The sequence below is a fragment of the Ictalurus furcatus genome, chromosome 2 (genome assembly GCF_023375685.1).
Source record: "Ictalurus furcatus strain D&B chromosome 2, Billie_1.0, whole genome shotgun sequence".
In the NCBI taxonomy this organism is placed as follows: Eukaryota; Metazoa; Chordata; class Actinopteri; order Siluriformes; family Ictaluridae; genus Ictalurus; species Ictalurus furcatus.
The window spans coordinates 29,877,665-29,898,793 of record NC_071256.1 but is presented as its reverse complement, the minus strand read 5'-3'; the positions used below and the strand labels follow the sequence as shown (position 1 = coordinate 29,898,793).

The 21,129-nt window shown below is 39.2% G+C and overlaps 1 protein-coding gene across 2 annotated transcripts in view; it reads right to left on the bottom strand.

Moving 5' to 3' along the window:
- pvalb6 (parvalbumin 6) overlaps positions 1–20,873 on the bottom strand; it is a 48,651-nt gene extending 27,778 nt beyond the window's left edge. Inside the window, exon 1 of one of the 2 annotated variants that reach the window (XM_053613555.1) lies at positions 20,443–20,873. The gene's annotated coding sequence lies outside the window, so the exon portion shown is untranslated. Of the gene's footprint in view, positions 1–15,665; positions 15,756–20,442 lie in introns of those variants that run through there. The other variant, XM_053613559.1, reaches the window with a different exon arrangement.
- Between the last annotated feature and the right edge of the window lie 256 nt (positions 20,874–21,129).

Here is a 21,129-nt window from a genome sequence, read left to right as displayed (position 1 = left end):
AAACACAACAACACCATACATATAAACCATCATAAACAATCACAGGCATAGAGGGGAGAAGGGAACAAAAAGAAGCAGAGAAGTGAATCATTCTTCAGCTGTCCCCAACAGATTCACCCTTGCAAGGCTTGGCAAGCATTCATTTCTTCACTAAATGTTCCAAAACAATATAAGAAATGACACACAGTCCTACAGCAGTAGATATTTTTTGCCCTGACCTTTCAATTCTGACCATGCAGCATCACATACTTAAACACACATACATTTTTCTTACTGTACTTGTGAGGACCTTCCACTGGCATAATTATGAAGGCTGCTCATTAATGCTATGTATGCCTACACCTAAATCGAACTCTAATCGCAACCTCAGTAACTTCACTTTTTAGTTTGTCAATAAGAACTGCAGTTTCTGTATTTAAAAAAAAAAAAGCCGTTTTGGCCAGATATATGTCCTGACAAGGTCAAACCTGTCAGATGTTCCTTTCCTTGTGGGGACATTGTAAAAACACACTTCTCTTCATTCTACTTAGCATCATGGGTCATGAGCTAACACAGTATGTCAAGTAAGAAATATACTTTCACGAGAAATGATTAAAGGTCAACGACAGTAAGATATGTACTTAAATGAAGCTTGAGTTCAAAGATGAATTAATCATTGAGAGACATTCAGCTCCACCGTGACAAATACTATCATATATGCAGAGATAACAGTCCAATTCTCTTTTCACACTCTATCACACACAGAGAAGCAGAAAGAAAGCTGGCAACTCTGATTGCCAGAGTCTTTATGAATCACACACACACATTTCTACTCTCTTATGTCTTTCTCATGAATTCGAATTAGGAATGAACCTACACTCTGTCTAATGCCTACGCTTACAATACTCCCTGAAGTTTCTACCCGTCCTTTAAGCTCTGCAGCCTAATCATGATCCTCTCGGTCATCTCCTATAGCTCCTCTTATAGACTAGGTTTTCAGTGCATTTCCCTCTTTAAAGAATGCTGCCACATTTTACAACATGTTTACAGTGGTGCTTGAAAGTTTGTGAACCCTTTAGAATGATCTACATTTCTGCATGAATTTGATCTAAAACGTCAGCAGATTTTCACATAAGTCCTAAAAGTAGACAAAGAGAACCAAATTAAGCAAGTGAGACAAAAATATTCTACTTGGTCATTTATTTATTGAGGAAAATGATCCAATATTACATATCTGTGAGCTGGCAAAAGTAAGTGAACCTCTAGGATTAGCAGTAAATTTGAAGGTCAAATTTGAGTCAGGTGTTTTCAGTCAATGGGATGACGATCAGGTGTGAGTGAGCGCCTTGTTTTATTTAAAGAACAGGGATCTATCAAAGTCTGATCTTCACAACACATGTTAGTGGAGGTGTATCATGACATGAACAAAGGAGATTTCTGAGGACCTCAGAAAAAGAGTTGTTGATACTCATCAGACTGGACAAGGTTACAAAACCATCTCTAAATAGTTTGGACTCCACCAGGCTACAGTCAGACAGATTGTGTACAAATGGAGGAAATTCAAGACCATTGTTGCCCTCTCCAGGAGTGCTCAACCAACAAAGATCACTCCAAGAGCAAGACGTGTGACAGTCTGCGAGGTCACAAAGGAACCCAGGGTAACTTCTAATTATCTAGTTAATGTTCATGAGTCCACCATCAGGAGAACACTGAACAACAATGGTGTGCATGGCAGGGGTGCAAGGAGAAAGCCGCTTCCCGTCTGCAGTTTGCTCACAATCACGTTGACAAGCCAGAATGCTATTGGTAAAATGTTTTGTCCATAAATGAGACCAAAATAGAACTTTATGGTTTAAATGAGAAGCATTATGTTTGGAGAAAGGAAAAAAAAAACTGCATTCCCTATTGCATTCCCTTTATTCCCAGAATAAAGTTAATGTTTTGGAATGGCCAAGTCAAAGTCCTGACCTTAATCCAATAGAAATGTTGTGCAAGGACCTAAAGCAAGTAGTTCATGTGAGGAAACCCACCAAAGTCCCAGAGTTGAAGCTGTTCTGTACTGAGGAATGGGCTAAAATTCATCCAAGCCGATGTGCAGGACTCATCAACAGTTACCAAAAATGTTCAGTTGCAGTTATTGCAGCACAAGGGGTCACATCAGATACTGAAAGCAAAGGTTCACATACTTTTGGCACTCACAGGTATAATATCAGATGTAACATTGGATCATTTTCCTCAATAAACAAATGACCAAGTATGATATTTTTGTCTTATTTGTTTAATCAGGTTCTCTTTATATAGTTTTTAGGACTTGTGTGAAAATCTGATGATGTTTTAGGTCTTATATATGCAGAAATATCGAAAATTCTAAAGGATTCACAAAATTTCAAGCACCGCTGCATGTGCCTGTGAAGGGTTTCAGTCATCCGTGTCCATCTGAAATGTCTAGCAGTAAAAAGAAATAGATATTAAGACGATAAGATCTTAAAAACAGTTTATCTAGTTTTTACCTTCGACTGACCATTGCCTGGTCTGCACGGACATATTTCCATCTGACACAGTTTGTAACCTTGGCATTATCATGAAGTCACGCAATCACTGAACTTTAATTCTCATATTTCATCTGTCACCAAAACTGCCTTCTTTCACCTTTGTAGTATTGCTTGCCTCTGTTCGTCCCTTAGCTTTTGTGCTGCTGTATACCTTGGTCCATGCTTTCATTACCTCACATCTAGATTACTGCAATTCTCTGTTTATTGGTCTTCCATCATATTTCTTAAATAAGTTATAGTATGTTCAAAACTCAGCAGCCCGGTTACTTACTCTCACCAAAAGAAATCTTCCCACATAAGCCTGGTTCTGTACCATTTGTATTGGCTTCCCATAACATCTCATTTTAACATATAAAGCACTGCATGGTCTTGCTCCTGCCTACCTTTCTGACCTTCTCCATACCTACCTACTATCTCGCTCTCTCCGTTCTTCTGATACTGGTCTACTCTCTATTCCTTGCACAGCCACATCTTCCATGGGTAACTGTTCATTTAGCGTTGCTGCTCCTACACTCTGGAACGTCTTGCCTCAACACCTCCGTGAATGTTCAACTCTTTCATTGTTTAAATCTAAATTCAAAACCCACCTATTCATACTACACTACCATACTGCCAGCCCTCAGATAAACCCTCAGTTCCACTGTCTTCTATCATGCCCTGTTTTATTTCTATTTTATGTTTTAGATTTTTTTTTTTTTTTTTCTGTTGGGCAAGTTATCCTCTTTTCCTTTAGACTGGCTGTCAGACCTATTCTTTTTTTTTTTTTTGGTTTTAGGCTGTTTCTTTCTATTGTATTTGTATGTGTTGTTTGTTTGTGTTGTTTTATGTTTATCATATTTTATTCTGTAAAGTGACCTTCGGCCTGAGAAAGGCACTATATAAAACTTTTTAATCCTTTTTACTTTTTATATTATTATTATTATTATTATTATTATTATTATTATTATTCAAGTGGCTACGTCAGTTCTTGTAGATGATATCAAAAGTATTTTAATAGTACTAGTACTACATATAGCCACTAGATGTAGCAGTTTTTGGACTTACTGTGATTAAAATGTAATTAATGCCTTGGGCTCTCCTTGAACTGAAACAATAACCTTATTTCTATCTTCTCATACAATGAAAAAACAGAAATGTTGCCATCACCCACATACAATTTTATTCCCAATGTACACCTGTGTAGAATTAGTGTCTTATTATCTGTGTTGTATTTCAAATATTGCAAGTTTAAACTTTTCAAGCCACACCACCGGTGTTTTCTTGTTTCTGATACTGGCATTGCCTAGCCTAGCTTGTACAGTATGTTTGAATTTTGAGTTTGTGATATGAACTTTCTGAATAAACCTAAACTTGGATCCATCCTTAGTCATTTACATTTTACATTTATGGCATTTGGCAGGCACCTTTATACAGAGCGACTGAATTTAAAAAAAAAAAAATCATTTAATAGTTAAGGGCCTTGTTCAAGGGCCCAACAGCGGAGGCTTGGGTATGAACTCACAACCTTCTGATCTGTAGCCCCACATCTTAACCACTGAGCTACCTCTGCCCACAGCCTTAGTCTTGCTTTATCACTTTTTTTGGTACTTATTATGCGTAATTTTGACAAGCTAATAATAGGTGACACACCATTTATACACGTGATTAAAGACACCTCTTAGTAACTAATGTAAAACCTGATTGGCCCCTTAGTGAGATAGAATGAAGTCTATTCATCCCTTAAGGTCAAAAACAAGCCTAGAGCTCTTAAGGTTAATTGTATTGTGCTACTTAATCTGTCTAGATCCCTTGACTAGATTTAATTTCAGTATATTCAAGAGGGCTGTGTTCAGAATGATCACCTTCCCCACTGCTTCACAGTTAGTAATCAGAAAGCAGGGTTTGACTGAATGGCCTACACTCTAAAATACACTGGGTTAAAAACAGCCCAACGGCTGGGTAAATATAGGACAGAACACATTTTGGGCTAAACTAACCAATCAAGTTCATTTTAACCCAGCAAATGGGTTGTTTTCAACCCATAGTATAGTTTCATTTTCAACCCAAAGGATGGTTTCATCAGTTCAGAAATGTATTGCTAGAGCTGCTAAAGTGGTGTTTATATATAGACTTTGAAGTAAATGACTCAAATAAGTCATATATTTAAGACGAAAACATCAGAATTTGATCAAAGGAGATTTTGATCTTATAATCCAGTGGGCATTACAAACAAATAAGCCAAATGAAGATAGCAGTGCATTTAATGTCATGTAAACTAGACTCTTATTGCACATTTTTGCTTTTTCTAGTGTACAGTAATGGTTTTATGGATAAATATATTGGTACGAACCTTGTTTTTCCAACTAAATGGTCTGCACTTACAGTATATAGCACTTTTTTTAACCTTAGCAGTTCCAAAGCACTTTACACTGCCTCTCATTCACACACACCAATGGTAGCAGAGCTGCCACGCAAGGCGTTAACTTGCCATCAGGAGCAACATGGGGTTCAGCGTCTTGCCTAAGGACACTTCGGCATGTGGAGTCATATGGGCCGGGAATCGAACCGCCAATCCTACGAGTAGTAGACAACCTGCTCTACCACCTGAGCCACAGCCACCCAAAGCTAAAGCTAAATCTAACATCTGTCCGTGTGAAAACTGTTACCTCCACCTGAGGCAAATTCAAACAGTCCACACTGAGTTGATTTGACTGAAGGAGCTGAGTTGATGCGTCGAAGTGGGGGAGGGGTACATTGATTTAACTGTCAGTGAAAATGACCCAGCCACAAAAAACCCCAACAACACAAACTACCCAAAAACTACCCAAGACTGAGGAAAATAATCCAATTAAATGACCGAAAAGGCTCAACCCAGCATTTGGGTAGAGAAAATAACCCAGCATTTTTTAGAGTTTATGACTGCATTTCTGAAGCCGAGTGATGCTGTTGGGACAAACCCACTTAAAATCCCCCTTTTCTGCACAGCCCTGTTTGTCTTTCTGTTTCACTCTGTTTTATTTCCTCTCTAGTCTCAATCTCATTCCCACTGAACAAATAAATGACTGACCTCTGTCAAAGAGAAACAGTAAGTGAAAGGAAGAGCAAACATATCAACAAAGACTATAACTCATGTGTAATGGCTGCCTCTTAGAACGGTTCCACTTTTAAAGACCAAAGCTGAACAACTAGGTCACATCGATGCGTTTATTTAAAGCAAACCTTTTTTTCACTACAATCTTACCAAATGAAAAGAAAATTGAAGACCATTTTAGCCTCTTTTCCCAGCAGGATTCTGTCTAAGTGGTGACCTCATTTAGCAGATCAGGGATTGGTTAATTGCTAAAGTCTACAATTCACAGAGTGCCATAATGGTCTTAGTGTCAGCTAAAGTTAGACACCACCTTCCTGACCTCTGAGACTGGTAGAAATACTTGCCCTTAAAAAGTGACAAAGAGACCAAAATAGACTACTTACTAGGATATATTATTTCAAATGGGAAACAAACCATGTATAATGTGTACAGAGAGAGAGATTGAGATAAAAAGAAGGATGCATTTACCATAGTGAAGAAACCATTTAAAAAATAGTTAGGTAAAGACATAGATTTTTCAGAAACAATGCAATAAGACAGAAAGGCTTATGTACTCAATGTAACTTGGGTTCTATATCTGAGTGGTGGTTTCTTTTGTTTTGGATTTGCTTGTTTACTCACTGAGCACAACAAACTCATCACCTCATGACCATGACAGTGATCTCACTTGTGCACATCACACTCTTCCTTAAGCCATTCTCATCAACTCATCTGACCCAGGTGGCCCTGACAGTCTTCTATTCAATCGAGAACCACCGTTACATACATAACCTTCCAGTCTACTTCCACTTGTTTCAGACCTCCAGGGCAGTTTCCTTCAGAACTAGTGGATGCTGTGTATCAAAGTCATTATGGGGATTTGTAGAGCACTCTGCTGATGCATCTTGCCAGACAATAACACACAGCATTCATAAATATACCAAACTTAAATGAGAAATAGTAAATTTAATCATGACTCAAATGTTTGAGATTGTTCTTTATTGAGGATGAGAAGTGATGCAAAGCATTAATATAGCTTCATATTGAGGAAGAGAACCACTTAAGGTGGTAATATTGTTCTTTAGGGTACTGATGATAAAAATCACTCTCATGCTGAGAATGTTCTTTATTGAGGATGAGAATCAATCACTCACTATTCTGATGTTCTTTATAAAGGGTGAGAATTACTCATGGTTCTGATCTTGTACTCTTGTGATGATAAGAATTGTTCAGTATCTTAATTCTAAATGCCTGGGCACATTCTCCTTTGCAAGAGCAGATCAGTTGCTAGATGAACTCTGGTACCCAACTCATTCACTGGGTGTTGACTGATAATGGATGTAATTTGTATGTACAATATATGGGATTTATGCCTCTGGTTTTACACAGTGAAAAAAAAAAAACCTATCCCCTTACTTGCATACAACCAGCACATAGATAGAGGACTCACACTTACAAAAATGTGTCTGACCCCTTGCAAATATCACAGCATGCTGGGGTCTCTACTTGTGGATTTGCCAGTCCCTGGGTATAGTCTTTCCGCAAGACAGTGTACGGTTGAACTTTTTGCTTGTATCAGCCCACATACAACTCTTGCGACTCTTTTAGATTGTTGTACAGACAACACAGACAATCGTGTGTACTCATTAGCAATAGTTTATTTATTTATTTATTTATTTTTTTAGAAAAAAACACCATAACCAGTGACTTATTGTACACCTGTGCACACTTTAACAATAACAAGATTCGCAAAAATGACTGGGAAAGCAGATGATGAAAGAAGCAGGGGCTTTTATAGGCTGGAAACGTGAGGTCATGGTCATGAGATGATGACGTTGTTAGTTCTTGGCAAGGAAAGAAGCAAATGGGAAAACATCAGTAGGTCTGAAGGTAACTGCCCTGAATGTCTATTTCTGTTGAAGTTTGATTGCAAGGAAAACAGCACATTTTAAAAAGAAAAAAACTGTGAAAACTCAAATGATTTCTTTTAGTAACATGACCATTTAACATTTGTCCATGCCAAATGTGGCTTAGAAAGACTGGTACATTTACATATGTATTACCTGGCTAAATCATGTCCCAGAGCTCCTCGGGGTTTGAACAGTTATGCTTAATTCTGTTTTTAATGTCATTTATGTGCGTATACTGTGCCCTCCACTAATATTGGCACCCTTGGTAACTATGGGTGCCAATACATACATGCCAATATGGACGCCAAATCAAATATCAAAATCAACACAAATATGGTTTACTGACCACAAAATCAAGGTTCTGCCATGGCCATCCCAGTCCCCTGACTTGAACCCCATAGAAAACCTGTGGGGTGAACTAAAGAGGAGAGTCCATCAGCATGGAACTCGAAATGTGAAGGATCTGGAGAGATTATGTATGGAGGAATGGTCTCAGATCCCTTGCCATCTATTCTCCAACCTCATCAGGCATTATAGGAGAAGACTCAGAGCTGTTATCTTGGAAAAGGGAGGTAGCACAGAGTATTGACTGAAAGGGTGCCAATAATTGTTGCACACCTAGAGTATTTTTGTGAATTCTTTGAGCAAAAGATCAAAAGGTTAAACAGTAAATACAATTTTTCACCACCTTCTTTGCTCACATTTACCAAGAGTGCCAATATTAGTGGAGGGCACTGTAGGGCATCACAGTGGCATTATCAAGAACAGGAAGTCACTCCAAATTAGGACAAGAAGAAATCTTATTATGGAAGTTGCTACCGGTGGCAACATGAATTAACTTCTGGAATATCTGGAAAGTACTTTTTGCGTGTGACAACAATCTCTTATATTCTTCACATGTCTGGGTTATGGGGTAAGCTGGCTAGATGGAAGCCATTTCTGACAAAAAAACAAAACAAAACAAAAAAAACACAAAACATCCAAACCCACATAAAATACCCCAAAACATGCTCTGAACCAAGGTAGAACATTGTGAGCATAGCTAATATATATATATATATATAATGTTTGGCATCAAAACAAGACAGCTTATCACCATTCCCACAGTGAAGCATGGTGGTGGCAGCATCATGCTATGGGCCTACTTCTCTTCAGCAGCTTTTTCTTTTTCCCCCCCTAAAATGTTTCTCTTTGTTGTTCTGGAGTTTGTTGGTTGCTATGTCACATTAAAGGTGGATTTGAACATCTATTTACCTACTATTGGTACTCAGTGTAAGAAGGAAGGAAGCTTTGATATCACCTGCTTACAGAGTGTTACTGTAAGATCAACTGATACGTACACACACACACATACACAAACTGCATCCAAACCACAAACATGCAACTTGTCCCTGTCAAGGACAAGAGCCACAGTCGATATTTTTCATTGGTTCTGACAGCAAAATTACAGTGGCAGAGGCTCAAAACCCTCTGGAGCTCTGCCAAGCAAAGCCAGAGAAACTCATGCCAGGGAGAAAACCAGGGAGCGCAAGTGACTGCACAATCACCGCTCATTCACTTAGAAATAACACGGGTCACATCTGTTTAAAAATACATATTTATTAAACAGCAAAGTGACACGGATCGTCTTATTTAGACTCACGAGTTTACATGAAACATCTGCAGTTTAAGAGTCCCTTATCAGCTCTGTGTGTGTTAGAGACAGACCAGTGAAAACATGTTGAGTATTGCATTTTGACAGAATTTTCGTCACATTTGACTGTGGCAGTTTACATCATCCTTTACTGTGCAAGTAAAACAGAGACGACTACCTGCAGATCGCTATAATTCAGGAGCCGCATGGTGGCCTGCGTGGTGGGATTGTTCTGCTGTTACAGAAGGGTGTGTTTAAAACACTGCAGGACGAGGAGTGTAAAACTGTGCAGAATGTTAATGTGAATTTGTGTGTCTGTGCTTATAGGCGTATTCTTTTCTCCCGCATTCTTTCAACCTATGATGTATCTAGTACATCTGTACCATATGACTTATGGTAAAACACACTTATAATCCCAGTCTAAGGGCAGGTCTTAAATTCTGTCTATAAATGTTTATCTGAAACAGATTTTGGTCATTTCGTCAGTTAACTGTCAATTTGGATTTACAGTATATCTGTCTAATTTATACTTTCACAGATGGAAATAGCTTTTCAGAGGTGATGTGTTACCAACATAGCAAAATGGACAGATATCTCAGAGTCCATACCTCAGATCAATTCTGGCATTGAGAAGGTATCATTTAAAGCCATCATTTAAAGGTAATTTTTCACAGAAAAATTCCTCTCAAACGGCAAACTATATGTCACATCTACTGTGCATGATATAAAGGCTACATTATTTGCTTTATTGCTTTTTAAATGAATACTGTATTTCTAGTGCGAGTATGAATGAGTCAGCCTTTGTGCGAAAGAGCTTCTGCATGCTGACATCGTAGTACAGTAACTAGAGTCTTGTAATGACACATCATTGACTTTGCACCAGTTTCTGTTTTCATTTGCACTCATTAAGCAATCCAAAGGGCATTTAGTAATAATTTGGTTATTGCATATTTACATTAACTGATTGATGAATCTCTGGTTCTTTCAGACATTTAATGAGATCATTTCTTTACAGTCAAAACATCATCAGATTGAGTGTTAAAACATGCGTTGTGTCTTATTATTGCACATTTCCCTTTATTTCTCTCAAAACTCACTTATAATGAAGTCTTAGAGTTTTGTCAAAGAGTCCTTTGACTTTTGTGTATACATGTTTGAATAAAATGGCCATATAACCCACATTAAGAGCTACAACTGACACACTTTACAGTTCTTAGAATGAGACAGACTAAAGAGAATGTAGTTGTGTGTGTGTGTGAGACCAAGTGTGGTCTAGAAACTGCCTACATTTTGTAGACACTCAAACACATACTCTCTACATACGCACACCAAATTAGCATTTTCTATCTGACAATACTCAATTAGTGTCAGCTATCCGAACACGCTCTCTCCTACACTCACACCTACACACACACAAACTAAGTGCCAAGAAATCATTAGATGCTCTTTCCCCACCTACCCTTCACGAAGCGCATTATCCAGTAAAACACTCCACATCATAAAAAAACAAAAAAAAAAACAAGAATGTGTAGCTCTTAACCACATACAGCATATTATACCACCCACGTACTAAATCAGGAACTTAATAAAGATATCAAACTCTGCAGGCTGGACGAGCAGATTTTCAGCTTAAAAGATAATAACTAGGCAAATCTCCATTCGAAGTATAATTCAGCGCAAGAGCTGAAGAAGGCTTAACGTGAAAAGCCACTGTAGAGCAAGAAAAGGCTTACAAACTGTAGTCTCACATACACATACCCACTGTGACAGATTTGCACAAACGCATACAGATGTCCAGTTCCATTTGGTAAATTGGCAATCGATCAGGGTCTGGTCAGAATGTGTGAAGTAGCTGTGATTTCATTAGAGAAATGCCCCAGTGATTTTCAATCTAAACTCTACATGTCACATCTGTAGCGTATGTAGGATCGCCACAGAGAAACAAATTGACTACGTTCACATGCGCATCAACTTCCATTTAAGGCAGCAGCCATATTCCGAATACGATCTTTATATGCGTACAGGCATCTGGATATTCCTGTATACATGGTTGTAAGTGTGCCTGAGTTGCGATTCCTAAATACCATTGACTACGTTTACATGCTCATCATTATTACGATATTAATCGGAATTTGGCAATATTCTGATTAGTATTGAGTCATGTAAACGCTGCAATCAGATTGCTCAATTCAGATTAAGACAGTATTCTCATTCCCCAGATTCTGATTTCTACCCCTGGAATATGCCTGTTTTAATCAGAAATTTGTTGCATGTAAACACCTTATTCAGAAAATCCACTGAAAGGAGATATATACACATGCTTAGTCTGCAAGGAATTGTGGGTGCTAACAGATGCTTAACTGTAGGCAAGGTATTTAGGAATGGCAACTATTACAACAGTCTCTTTACACTAGCAAGAAATTTTTAAACCCTTAAGGCGTTCTTCAGTTCTTCACTATATGTTCAACCCTTAAAGAGTCTATTTCAACACCTACATCAATGTGTCTCCTATCAGAAAGGGCTACAGGTAGAACCTTTTTTTTTTAGAAGCTAAGAAAACTTAATCAGCCGACCCCATTTAGGACCTAAGAACCCTGAATTAACCAATGAACATTTAAAGATGTTTATCATGCTTCTTTAATCGTTCATAGTATAATTAAGGGTTTTAATAAGGAAGTGTTCTTTTAGAAGCTAAGATGATATACTTACACTTACATATTCTATGTAGAACCCTACAACAAAGTTTTTTTCCTATCAAAAAGCATATCAAGTACTGTAGAACCCTTTTTTTCACGAGCTAATTACCCAGTGAACTCTTAAAGAACTACCATTCCCATCTGGGCTCTTTAATGTCTCATTGGATAGTTAAGGGTTCTCAGCCTGCTAAAAAGGAGCCCTTTCTGATAGGAAAACCCGTTATCCCCATCTTTAAGAGTTCCCCTATAGGGACAAATGAAGAACCCTGAGTTCAGAATTTTCAAAGAGTATAGTGAGAAAAGGATAGAAAACTTGTTTACTCTAAGCCATGGGTGTCCAATCTTATCAGCAAAGGGCCGGTGTGAGGGCAGGTTTTCATTCCAATCCAGCAGGAACCACCTGATTCTAGTCGAGCTTGGCTTTCAGTAGACTCGGGTGTGGCTTCTGCTTGTATAGAATGAAAACCTGCACCCACACCGACCCAGATTGGACACCCTTGCTGTAAGCACACTTATAACAGAAGTCTAAGTAAATCGTTGAAAGCTGTCAATAAACATTTACAGTCAGCTCCATAAATGTTTGGACACGGACAAATTACTGTTGTTTTATTATTCTGCCTACTGTTGGAGTTGAAATGAAATCATGAATATAAGCTCAAAGACTTCCTGCTTTAATTTGAGGGCATTTCCATCCAAATCAGGTGAACAGTGTAGGAATTACAGCACATTTTATATGTGGTACATAACATCTAAGGGACCTAAAGTAATCAGACAGCTGTTTCATGGCAGGTGTGTGAGGCCAGTGAAGATTGAGACCCGTATTTATCAAAGTTGTGTCAAATCAAACTTCTGGGATTTGAGGGCAAATGAAAAATCAGCTTCAGCTGCGATGTTCTTTTGAGGTTCTTTCTTGTTCTGCTTGACCTTTATAGCAGCCTTCGATACAGTCAATCACAAAACCCCCTCTCCATCCTCATGAGGATTGGAACCCGTGGCAGCGTGCTGCACCATCCAACCTCTGCAGCAGATCCAGAACGCAACTGCGTGTCTTGTTTTTGACCTTCCCAGGTTCTTACACAACCAGCTTCCTGTAGCCCCCCACATCAGATTTAACATACCGATGCTTGCCTACAAAGCCGAAAACAGACCAGCAGTGTATTAAAACTCTGATATACTGTGGTAGATGTCTAAATATTCATTGACCTGATTGTATGTAAAATGCGTATTTTTTGTAGAGCTTTTTTTATGAATTCAGTCAAAGCTCTAAATGTGTAGACGGAACTACTTTTACTGTATTGCTCACATGTTGGAAAGTTGGATCAAACTGCATAAGAGGATCTTTGGTAGGACTTTTTTTCTCATGTCTGTCTCATCCTAAATTATTCATTATGTAGTATATGTACCTTATATAGTTGCATACTTTATAGCACATTTGCCTCACACCTCTGGGGTTAGGGATGCCTTGTGTCCGTGGAGTGTGCATGATTCCTCTGGGTACTCCGGTTTCCTCCCCAAGTCCAAAAACATGTGTTGATGGCTGCTTGGCATATCCAAATTGTCCGTAGTGTGTGAATGCGTGTGTGCTATTGTGCCTTGAGATGGGTTGGCACCCTGTCCAGGGTGTTCCCCACCCCATGCCCTGAGCTCCCTGGGATAGGCTCCAGACTCCCTGTTACTCTGTGTACGATAAGCGGTATGGAAAGTGGATGGATGGATGGATGGACATCTATCACATTTCTTGTCCATGATAATCACAGAAATGCTACAGATAGAGATTTAGACTAAAAAATGCTGATGTATGGCTTCAATATATGAACAGGAGGGTGTGTGTGTGAGGGGGGGCTTGTATCCATTTCACTAACCACTGCAATCAGCTTGAGCTTGCCTGCAGGAGTGATGCATCTTACACACACACACACACACACACACACACACACATACATTTGTGCTATTACTGCAGGATGTCTCTGCTGGGATAAGCTTCACATCATACCCTTCACAAGCTGACAGTCCTCCTCGAGAACACACACACACACACACACACACACACACACACATACACACACACACACTGAGCGCAGCAGACTGGGAGGGCATGCATCAGTCTCGAGAGACATGCTAATGTGTCAGCACCAGTGCAGCAATTCAGGCACAGGTGCAGTGATGCAGCTTCCAAACCGTATAGTATATGATATGCTTATTTCTCTTTTAAAGATCTTAACTACTTTAAAATAGTTTTCACTTTTGTCCTCTTTACTTTCCTCTTCAACTACTTTTTACTCTATTCACTTTTCTCATTGACTTTTAAAAAAAATTTTTTTTTGCAAAGTCTCTCTCTATTTGGGATTGTTAACCCTGCATAAATGTGTACTTCAATTCAATTGTATTTGTATAGCGCTTTTAACAATGAATATTGTCTCAAAGTAGCTTTACAGAAATATATAAACACAGGATATAGATTTTAAGTGTGTGAATTTATCCCTATTGAGCAAGCCGGTGGCGACAGTGGCGAATGAAAAACTCCCTAAGATGATATGAGGAAGAAACCTTGAGAGGAACCAGACTCATAAGGGAACCCATTCTCATCTGGGTAACAATGGATAGTGTAAAAGTACTTGTACATTCTGGAACACTGACACACACACACACACACACACTGCTGATTGTGCAGCATTAAAGTCCTTCACTCTGTGCAGCTGTTTCTGCATTTACAATTTGCTGCACAGATTAACCCAAGGAGAATCTGTGTGTGTGTGTGTGTGTGTGTGTGTGTGTGTGTGTGTGAGAGAGAGAGAGAGAGAGAGAGAGAGAGAGAGAGAGAGAGAGAGAGGGTGAAAGAGAGACAGAGAGTGAGAGAGAGAGAGACAGACAGACAGCCTTCATGGTCATCATCATTTCCATCCTTTTAACCTTCATCAGTGCTGCACTGCAATACATTGCTATAGAAGTTTGTGTCCTCTTCATGGCTCCTGTTACTCTAAAAGTAATTCTCCATCCAGGGAAAGAAAGAAAGGCTGGGAGGTCATTTATTTTGTGCAGTCCATTCACCTTCTTTTACGCAAACACACACACACACACACACACAGACACACACACACACACACACACACAGCTCAGGCGCTGTCAGAGCTCAGCTGTGGTTTGTGAATGGAGTATTAGACAGAGATGATGCTGCAGCCATACAGCGATTCGGCTTTGCGCTCTCTCTCTCTCTCTTTCTCTCTCTCTCTCTTTCTCTCCCCATATTCTCTTACTCTCATTCAATATCTGTTTCTGCACTTCATTTTCTTTCTCTTTTTTTTGTTTTCAGACAAGGCTCTCTCGCAGTGCTCTCTCGCTTACTCGTTTACGCATTCCCATTCACAACCTTCCTTCTGTGCATTCTCCACGCTGCTGCTTTTCTCCATCCCATTGACTGCATTTAACTCTCCTGCAGCACTCCACGCTCTCACACAGTGCCTTGGCTTTCCACAACCCTCTCCTATCCTCATTTACTTACATTTATTTTGTCCTTATTTTCTCCTGGATATAGTAATGTGTTCCTTCCCCTCCCTCCCATATGTGCTTTCTTGTAGCTGGTGTGCTTGTCCTGCCTCTTGCCTGGGGTTAAATAAACATGTTCTGCCTCTTATCCACTGCGCAGTGTGTCCTGTCTTCAAGCTAGTGTGGAGTGTGTGTGTGTCGTGCAGTTTAGCCAGTGTGAGTGTGTCTTTTGGAATGTCTGTCTTGTCCCTAACCCGGCGTGGAGGTTGTCCTGCCTCTCACCCAATGTAGAGTGTGTGTCCTGTGTCTTACTCAGTGTGAGTGTGGTCCTGCAGCTTGTGGAGTGTGTGTCCTGTCTCTTACCTGGTGTTGAGTGTTGATAGTGTGTCCTGGCTTGAGTACAGAAGCTGGACAGGCTTGAGTAGAGTAGTTGAGCGACCAGGAGTCAGAGCACACCAACAGGAGACAGAGAGAGAAGGAGGGACAGAAATATAGAGGAATATAGAAATATAGAGGAAGAAAGAGAGACAGAGAGAGAGAGAGAGCAGAAAGGAGAGGGAGCACTGACTGGTTGGAGGTGAGATGAAGGGGAGAGAGAGTGCGAGAGAAAGATAAAGGGAGGCTTGGAGGGAGGGAACAGGGTGAGAGAGAGAGAGAGAGAGAGAGAGAGTGGGAGTGTGTGTATCTGTGAAAGAAGGAAACGACAGGGAGGGGATGAAAGAGCTTGGAGTAAAATGTGGAGAGAAAGAAAAAGAGAGAGAAAGGAAGCATAGATAATCAAGTCAAGTTAAGTATGTTTTTATTGTCAATCCTCTGTACATTGGGATGAAATGTCGTTTCTCCAGGACCATGATGCAGCACATAACCGCATGCAAGACCACATAAAGTGCAAACACACAACAGTGTGAGACCAGTGTAAATAGCAACGGAGAAGAAAAAGATAAGGAGATAGATACATAGCTAGATAGATAGATGAAATTATGCATGAAAGAAGAAACAGAAATGGGGAAGGAAAGAAAGAAAAATGGTAGTATGGAAGGTAAATAGAGAGAGAGAGAGAGGGGGGGGGGATAAATATAAGAAATAAGATAATAAAAGAGATAAGAAATAGCTAAACAAACTGCATTGGGGCCTAAAAGATAATAAAGAGAAAGAGTGAGTGAAGGGACAGGGGAGAAAAAGAGGTTAAAAAGAAAGACAATTCAAAGCCAAGTAATCTGGGCTGAGAGCTTTACAACTACATTATACCACTCGTAGAGAAAACAGGCCAATGAAGACAGCGACCCTTATTCATCAAAGTCTAATCCGAAAGAAATCTGAGTCTGATTCATTAAAGTATCACTGGCTTCCTGTACCTGTGTCACTGTCTTCCCCACATCAGAATTAATTTACTGATGCTTGCCTACAAAAGCAAAAAACAGACCAGCGGCACTTATCACACCTCGCTCTACACCACACTTCCATCAAACATCTGGTACGGCTCGACTAATCCCACCATCCCTCAAGAAACAAGGAAGACTTTGCAGCAGCAAGACTTTTCTCTGTCCTGGCACTCAGGTGGTGGAATAAACCTCCCCTGGCTGTCTGAACAGCTGAGTCACTGGCTGTCTTCATATAAGACTAAACACCTACCTCTACAGTCCAATCTGGAGACCCTGGAGCTGTAAGGCAGCTATGCAACCGTGACGCCCTAGATATATATTATATTATTTTTCATGCTACTCCTGAGAAACCAGTGATCCTGCCCCCTTCTGCTCTCCAGACCTGCCTGATCCATACTGATGCCCTACTTCAGGTTGGAGTTCTCACTTGGAAATCACTCGCTGCTGCTGAGGATGGTCCCACAAATCATTAAGATTACTGTGGACGGTACTACTTAAAAACCATGAACATGGCTTGGACCACAATTCAACTGAACAGCTATGCTACGATGGCTTCGGACTACAATTGCTATTATAGCTTTAGGACTGCATTTGCCACAAACAGTTTTGCACTCAAGACTCCATCAGTGAACAGTGGATAAGTTCAACAAAAAAGACTTCATGTGAAAGTTATAATGAATTTCCTGGTTACACAACTGCACTTTTTGTCCATGTAGTACACAGTTAGAGAAGGAAATTATTTATAATTGTACTACCGGGTATCACCCAGATGAGGATGGGTTCCCTTTTGAGTCTGGTTCCTCTCAAGGTTTCTTCCTTATATCGTCTCAGGGAGTTTTTCCTTGCCACCATCGCCTCTGGATTGCTCATTCGGGATAAATTCATCGATTTAAAATTTCTGTCCTTAATGTATTTATTTCTTTAAAGCTGCTGTGTGACGCTATCCATTATTAAAAGCGCTATACAAATAAAACTGAATTGAATTTAATTATTTTCACACCTTTTGCTATTGTTTATTATAAGATCCTATCTCACGTAAATTGTAAGCTTGAATGTTATATAGAATTTTCAACTTTAGGTTTGACAAGCCCACATGAACACGGCAGAGGCTGAAGTCATCTTCCAGTGTTTGAACAGTGGTACTTCAGTATGTAATTTATTTGGATAAAAGCGTCTGCTAAATGAATAAATGTAAATGTAAATGTGGATGTAGAGCATGTGCAGAGCTGTTCTAATCCCCAAGATCAACCAAATTACTGTGAATTTACTATTCCCTTTACTGGCTTGGAAAACAGTTTTTTATGGTCCCTTTAACTGAACTGATAAAATGATGCAACAAAACAAGCTGTGATTTCCAAATTGAGTCACAGAATTTGCTTGTTTCCAAATTCACTTAAATTCAGTATTGCAATATTTCACGTACTGTAAATGTAGCCTTTTTTTAATGAATATTGATTTTTTTTACAGTAAATAATAACTTAATTTAGGTTCCTGCTTAAGCTAGAAACTTTAAAAGCACAACGACTGGAAGGAAATATTGATCATAAAATTGCCACATTGCCTTGCTACTTTCTTTCCCCCAGAGCCTACAGGGGATGTTCTATGAACAGTGCATGCCTGAGTGTGTGTGTGTGTGTGTGTGTGTGTGTGTGTGTGTGTGTGTGTGTGCACGTCTGCATGTGTGTATGTGTATTTTCTAAGTGTCCATGAAGTGTAAGGACTCCCAGAGTGCTGATGAGGAAAAGCTTTTAGGCACAGGTCCCAAAGCAGTTGGCCACTAACGAAGCTCAACCTTCCAGTGGGGCAGAGACTGCAGCACAACCGGAGCTTACAGAAAATGCACACAATGGACTGTTGCACTGTACTGTACAAGTACAAAAGTACATCTACTGGATGTAAGAATTTTGGAATTTGTCTCTGGTAGAAAAATGACATTGCAAGAGACTTTAGGAATTCAGCATATTTCTAATCAGGGGGCAGTGGTGGCTTGACAGTTAAGGCTCTGGATTACTGATTGGAAGGTCGGGGGTTCAAGCTCCAGCACTGTCAAGCTGCCACTGTTAGGCCCTTGAGCAAGGCCCTTAACCCTCTCTGCTCCATGGGTGCTGTATCATGGCTGACCCTGCGCTCTGACCCCAACTTCCTAACATGCTGGTGTATGCAAAGAAAAGAATTTCACTGTGCTGTAATGTATATGTGATTAATAAAGGCTCATTGTCATTATAACCCGCCCCGCTACCTGCATATTTTTGGACAGTGGGAAGAAACCAGAGAACCCCGAGGAAACCCATGTGAACATGGGAAGGACATGCAAAACTGCACTCAGACAGCAACCCGAGCTTAGGATCGAACGTGGGTCCTGCACTGTGCCACCCCTCCAGAAGTATTATAAAACTACGGTACATTCACAGCAGTGTTGGGAAGTAGTTATCTAACAATAGCTACACTATTTTAAAAATACTGTAACTTTTCCAGCACCGAGTTACTGTTTTTCAAAGGAGTAGCGATGTAGCATGACTAATCGCTCCTTTTTTTTTTTTTGTCGAATTATAACGGTGCTCTTCATTGCATATCTGTGATGCCTGCTTGCTTCACAGGAATGAAGAGCCTCATTGTAGCTCACATGGACAGGAAGAGACCATCTGATGGACACATAAAGTGGCCAACCATAGTTTGTTATGTGATGTATGGGGTGGGTAAATGATAATACCATAATAAATTAATACTGGAATTTATTTTCTGATACAGAGGATATTAGTAGCGTTTTGTTGTTAATAGGCAACACAACACAATGTTTACATTTACTTACAAATAAAATCAAATAATTCAATAAGTTTATCAGTGCATGCAGGGGGATTTATTTTATGTTCTGAATACAACAGTCTGATTGTTTCTCTTAAACAGTTAGTTTAAGGGAGTAGCAAGAGAAAAAGATCCTATCTTAACTTATTATTTACTATTATTTCCATGATTAATTAATAAATCATTAAAATGATTCAATTATTTAAAAAATAATAATCATTTATCATTGCATGTATTATTATTGGCCTAACGGAAGTATCAATTGTTGAAGTTCAACACACTCATCCTTATTATCCATGATGGAGAGGGACATGGCGAATGATTTCGAAAATGAGAAAACCAATTGCCCGTGACTCTATTTGTTGAAGTTCATGTGCCTTAAGGAATGGAATAAAAAATATATCTTAAACCTTTATATGTAATCATTGCAAAGCAAAGATTAAAATACTGTCGACGTCCAAGAGTTCAAGCACAAATTTAAGGACTCATATAGAGGTGAGTGTGATTTTAAATTCATAAGTAGTCTAATGTTCACATTATTTAAATTTAGTAGGCTATATTTCTGGATTTAATTACATTATTATTATTATTATTATTATTATTATTAGTAGTAGTAGTAGTAGTAGTAGTAAACAGTTTGAGTATTAATTGTATCTTTGGATGGTCTATAAATAAAATGACTCTATATATTCATAATTGTTCTGAATTACCTTTATATTGTACTTAATCCTTTATGCACAATTTTACACAGTTATTCGTAAGCTGATTCACAAACATGACATACTAAAAATGTTGCCCATTTAAGTAGCTTCAATGTACTTTAAAACGATAGCTTAACTGTAGCATAATTACTTCAAAATATGAGTAGCTTGTAGCTTGGAAAGCTACAGTTTCAAAGTAGCTTCCCCAACACTGTTTCACAGGTACTGTATATCAGATGGAAGAACAAAACTTACCTGTCTGAATCGGAGATTGCTCCAATGCAACACGGACAAACACAGAGCATTAAATATATACCAATGACGAACAGGCACCTCGGATGACTCACTCTAGCAGGATACTGAGTTTGAAATAGAGAGACACTCTGTAAGACAATACCCCATGTTAGTCACTGGCCGGCCATAACTTCACTAGCTAAACAACGTCATAACTGGGTAAGAATTCCACAACAATGCTAAACCAGCTGACTACCATCTATTGTTCAAATGAAAGGGCACATCTCAGATATCATCTCAAATGAAAGGGCACATGTGAACAAACACATAATGTGCATGGTGCAGACCAGCCATGACCTGAACCTTTAATCAGGGCCCATGAGCTCTGGGGAGAAGTCTAGGTGCAAGATAAGAACTGAGTCTTGACATATACATACCCTGATACACACTCATTGAATAATATATAACCTTGAGTCAGTGCATCTGCTTTTATCCAACACTGAAATACACTGCATAAGTCTGAGTTTGTGTAATCTGAAAAACTGTAGCATATTGTGTAACACTCTGAGCACATATATGGTACTTTAACTGTATTAGAGAGTGGAAGACAGAGTAAAGGGGGAGGGGATGAAGGGCAATGAGAACATTTACACCTGAACAGTTAACCTCACCAAGTAATCTTCATGTAATCATGGATGCTAAATAGAG